This window comes from Dama dama, chromosome 30 (assembly GCF_033118175.1).
Source record: "Dama dama isolate Ldn47 chromosome 30, ASM3311817v1, whole genome shotgun sequence".
Classification (NCBI taxonomy): Eukaryota; Metazoa; Chordata; class Mammalia; order Artiodactyla; family Cervidae; genus Dama; species Dama dama.
The window spans coordinates 61,637,322-61,643,033 of record NC_083710.1 but is presented as its reverse complement, the minus strand read 5'-3'; the positions used below and the strand labels follow the sequence as shown (position 1 = coordinate 61,643,033).

The 5,712-nt window shown below is 34.5% G+C and overlaps 1 pseudogene; it reads right to left on the bottom strand.

The window, feature by feature from the left end:
* Positions 1-5,205: 5,205 nt before the first annotated feature.
* On the bottom strand, positions 5,206-5,383 carry LOC133049775 (U2 spliceosomal RNA; annotated as a pseudogene).
* Between the last annotated feature and the right edge of the window lie 329 nt (positions 5,384-5,712).

Genomic DNA, 5,712 nt, shown 5'->3' with positions numbered 1-5,712 from the left:
TGAACTATGGTGTTGGAGTAGACTCTTGAGAGTCCCTTGGACTGCAAGATGATCCAACCAGTCCATCCTAAAGGAGATCAGTCCTGGGTGTTCATTGGAAGGGCTGATGCTGAAGCTGAAACTCCAATTCTTTGGCCACCTCATGCGAAGAGTTGACTCATTGGAAAAGACCCTGATGCTGGGAGGGATTGGGGGCAGGAGGAGAAGGGGACGACAGAGGATGAGATGGCTGGATAGCATCACTGACTCGATGGACATGAGTTTGAGTAAGCTCCAGGAGTTGGTGATGGACAGGGAGGCCTGGCGTGCTGAGATTCATGGGGTCGCAAAGAGTTGGACACAACTGAGTGACTGAACTGAACTGAACTGAACTGAACTGAAGACTTCTCTATAAAATTTTTCAGTTTAGACTTCCATTGTCTTCACTATAAAGGTCTTTATCAATGTCCAGAAAAACATTCTGTTTCATGGCTAATGTGGGCCCTTTAGCACTTCCACTACCTCCAGTACAATACTATAGAAGCAGTATGGGATATTTTCAGTTCCTCCTTTCTGGGAAACCATCCAAGCCACACATGCAGATTTTTTTTTTCCCCTCTACTTAAAATCACTGTATTTTCTACATGTTTTCTTAAAACCTGCCCCCACCTCATATTCACCCTGGGTCTTCCAAAGGCCACATGTTTCAGAGAATCCCCCAACCAGTGCTCCTTTTTATATTTTTGTATTACTTAACAATTTTTTCCTACCCATTAAAACAAAAGATTGAAGATGGAGAGGTATATATTTATTTATATATATAAATAAATACAGACATAAATAAGAGACATTAAGGAAAAAATTATGAATTTATTTATTTCAACATTTTTTCACTGTAAATATAACTGTCATATATTTGGAGCATTGGAAAATATAATATTTTATGATTCACTAAATTAACTTCATAGTCACTTTGATAGAAGATAAAATAGGAAAGAGATATGAAAAATGATTATTTCACTCTTTTGGTTATGTATCGACATACAACAAACTACTATACAACACAGTGACTTAAAACAACCACTAAACTAATTTATCTTGCTCACATTCCTGACAACATGATAAACCACTAAATTAATCTCCTCATTAAGCAATCGAATAGCAAGTCATGTTTGAAATGTAATATGTTGTGGGGTTCTTTAAACAGTTTAATAGGAAAGAGTCCTAACACCTTAATTTAAGGGTTTTGTTTTCTTTGTTTGACAACAGGACCCAATTTTTTCCCCTTATGAATAAATACAATGCTTAGTACAAGTAAGTAAATATATATTTAAACCACTCTGGTATTCTTGCCTGGAGAATCCCATGTTGGGCTACAGTCCATAGGGTTTCAAAGAATTGGACATGACTGGAGCAACGGAGCATGCACAGCAAATATTTATTCTAAATAGTTGTTATTTATGAAGACATTACTTGGAATACTTAATTTTTCATAATCTGTTAATCATTTCATTTCTGTAAAATTATATTTTTTCTATTAACATTACCTAATAGTATGGTCTAAATAATCTGGCTGATGGCAAAGTACAGCATAATATTTCTCTGTTGTTAAGGCCTTTTTCATCTCCAACTTTCATTTTAGAACTTTTGAAAACTACAGTTAACTACCTTCCTTATTAATGTTTTTAGAGACAATAAAACCTAAGGTAGGTTTAGCATAAATAACATTTTAATGAATGTATTGTCATCAGAATTGGCTCTAGACTTAGGAATGACTGTGATTTTTTGTGTTCCTTCCAGCCCCCTAGCTTCATTTTTGATAGTTCTCTCATTATTTGACACTTTCTTCTTCTGAGGTATCAGTGTCCTTAGTACACATCCATTTCTTTTTTAGTTAGTCACAATCATTTATTTAGTATTAATAAAAGTTGATAGATCAATTCACACTGATTTGTAAATAGTTGTATTGCTTAACATGCCCATTACCTATCATTGTTTTAAGACCCACTTCATACTACATCATCCATGTAAAGTATTTTCTTCTTGTTTAGCCACTAAGTTGTGTCCAACTCTCTTGAGACCCCATGTACTATAGCCTGCCAGGTTTCCTTGTCCATGGGATTTCCCAGACAAGAATACTGGAATGGGTTGCCATTTCCTTCTCCAGGGGATATTCCCAACCCAGGGATTGAACCCAAGTCTCCTGCACCACAGGTGGGTTCTTTAGCACTGAACTACTAGGGAAGTCCCTGGAGGAGGAAACTGGCAACACGCTTCAGCATTCTTGCGAGAAAAGACAGAGGAGCCTTGCAGGCTACTGGGAGGGGTCACAAAGCACTGGGCATGACTGAGGAACTGATCACGCAGGCAAGGTTAAGTGAGGTCGTAAGGGAGAAGCCATAATCTACATAATCTAATAGGACAGATGTCCTTTCAAGAAAAGGAAGAGACACCAAGGGCGCACACACACACACACACACACACACACACACACACACGGACATACACAGGAAAAGGACACATGAGAACCCAAGGGTAGATATCTACCTAAGCTACTGAGATCCCTCACCAGCAACTGCCATTATTTCCATCTTGAACTTCCATCCTCCACAATTGTGAGAAAATAAGATTCTGTTGTCTAAGTCATCATTTTTTGGTGTCCTATTATGGCACTTTAAGCTTATTTACTAAAACAGAGTGTGTCTACGAATGAGGAAGCACTTATACATTTCTATATAATGTATAATATGACATCTAAAATATCAATAAGCATCTAATTCCTTTCTGGTTCTGCAAGTTAATATGAAATCCATCAGTCTATATTGTGTGTTAAAATACTCAACTTTCATTGCACATCCTCACAGTATAGTTTTATGGATACATATTATAAAGAAAAAAGTGAAAACTAATGTACAATAGAGGACATTTATTTTAAAAAATCCAAAAAAGGTAGCATGAATTGAAAAGTTATTATAAGAACTGCAATAGGATAGTTGAGGGGAAGGGAGTGATTTTGTGTTATTTTGGATTATTTACTTAAGTTTGATGTAAATATTCTCTTCCCTTCATATAATTTACTACTAAAGATAGAAAATTAGGCTACAATAATCATTTTTCTAAACCAGAATAACAATATTCTTTCGTATTTTTACTTGGAAATCCTTGAAATAGATTTTCACACCCAACTTGCATTTGTGTTAGTTCAACCTCAATATTGAAATGATTTTGTTTTCATAATGGAAAATACAAGATAAACAATAGGGAATCAAATGGGAAATGTTCTCTCTTTTGCAAGGAGGGCCAAAAATTAAAATGCATTATGGATTAGCTAATTTTTTAGGTCTATATAAAATGAACACAATATTATTCATAGAACTATAATATAAAATGTCTTATTTCAGAGGGTCATAAATGAAACATCTAGTGAAAATGTTGCCATCAAAAAAGTTATTTAAAATAAGAGTATGAAACTTTTCTTCTAAATGTCAAGATCAGATAAATTTATTTTTAAAGTCTTTTCTAGTATTCTAAAATTATTCCATAATAATCTTTCTTTTAAAATAAAGTTTTTTTAATTTATTTGTATAAATTCCTAACCTTGTCTCCCCCTCCAAGCTGAAAGTTAAATGGCATAAAATCGGTGCAATTTCAAATTTAGTAATTTAGTTGTTAATTTAAGCCTGGGAAATATGTGTTTGTTATTTAAGATATTGGAATAGAAACAATAATTTGGTACAATATTTTTTTTTTCCTTTGAGCACCACACATAGGATATGCAAGGATCTTCTCTTTCGCTTTGTTTTGCCTTCTGTGGAATTCTATTTAAAGCCAGTGTGATCTTTATGTTCAGTTCAGTCTTGCAGGGCTCCTGAACAAAATGAGTAATGAACCCAGTGGGATCTGACTAGTTATGTCTTAGTTTGTCATGCTGAAATTTAACTGAAAACAGGGAATTTGCAAAAAAACTATAACTTTAGAGTGTTAATTTCTACCGAAGGAATTGACAACCATCAAATATGGTATATGCTATGCAGGATGTGAATTTAAGTTTAGCTTGTTCATAGTTTTCTTTAAAACAATTTTAAGGGATTTTACACATTCTGAAATACCCGTAAGCAAACAAAAGGTGGGTAAATTTATTTAACAGACTATAGCAAACACTATTTCTATAACTTGCCAATCAAACATTGGTTGTACATTTACTATCACAAGCACCTGGATGATAATTGAAAATGTGAATGTTTATCCATGCTATGTCAGTATCCCAGATGATTTCTGTCTTATACAGATAGATAAAAACTGAGTATATTTGATGGAAATTTTGTTTTCAACTGACCGATTTAGGGTTGTTTAAATAATAACTATATGCATGAATTTATGTAAATTTAATCATTTAATCTGACTTATCCAGTATTTAGTTTTCTGTACTGCAGAATTTGAAATTATATTTTCAGTGAAGATGTCATCAGTCATAGAATATAAATTATATGCATATACATATCAATTGTAAGAAGATACAAAAAATAAACACAGTATTGAACAGAACATAGTTTACAGACAAAAGAGACAGATACTGCCAATTCATCCATAAGTATTACTTTCTACTAATTTTAACAAACACTTATATATTTGCTTTCCTATTAGCACGTTATATTTTTTAATGCAATATATAAATTATTTTTCAAAACATCAAGAAAATATCATACTATTAATAGAAAAACAAGCAGCTTCTTCATTTCATACCACATTTCAGTTCAGTTCAGTTCAATCACTCAGCCATGTCCCACTCTTTGCGACCCCATGAATCGCAGCACGCCAGGCCTCCCTGTCTATCACCAACTTCTGGAGTTTACTCAGACTCATGCCTATCGAGTCGCTGATGCCATCCAGCCATCTCATCCTCTGTCGTCCCCTTCTCCTCCTGCCCCCAATCCCTCCCAGCAACAGGGTCTTTCCCGATGAGTCAACTCTTCGCATGAGGTGGCCAAAGTCTGGAGTTTCAGCTTCAGCATCAGTCCTTCCAATGAACACCCAGGACTGATATCCTTTAGGATGGACTGGTTATACCACACTTAAGTCACAATTATTATTAGAAACCATCATACCTAGCAAAGTATTATTAACATATGTCCTACTTGGGTAATCTCACACTGAAAATGCTTCATGAGTATTTATTGTTTTAAAAGCAGCCTATCTTTGTAAATGCATTTTTGTGTATATGCATGTTTAGGGTATCTGGTAGAGCTATAATAAAATGAAGTAGTTATTTTTCTTTTAGAAAATTTTATATTGCTTCCAAGCTTTTATTAATATAATGGAAAACATTTGCTGTGCTCTATGTGCCCCAGCACATACCCAGAGATTCTTACTACACTTGATCTTAGCCAAAAGGCCGAGAAGCGATATACCCAGAGATTCTTGGCAAAGGGTGGAAGATTCCAAGGGTACAAAGAAACCTGTGACCAATCATTAGGTGAATTAGAGGCCACTAGCTACACATGCCAAAGAATACAGACTTTATAGAATTAGTCCTGAAAAGTCACTAAATAAGCAAAGAGCAGCAGCAGCAACAATAATAACAACAAAAATAATAACAAATGGCAAAAACAAGCCCTGAGGGGAATCTGATTTTCAAATCTGATCTAATTCTAATTTTACAATGGAAAAGAATAATTTCACAGCAATAAATGAAATACTCCAGATTTAATGAACAAATTCCTAGAAAGACAAAAA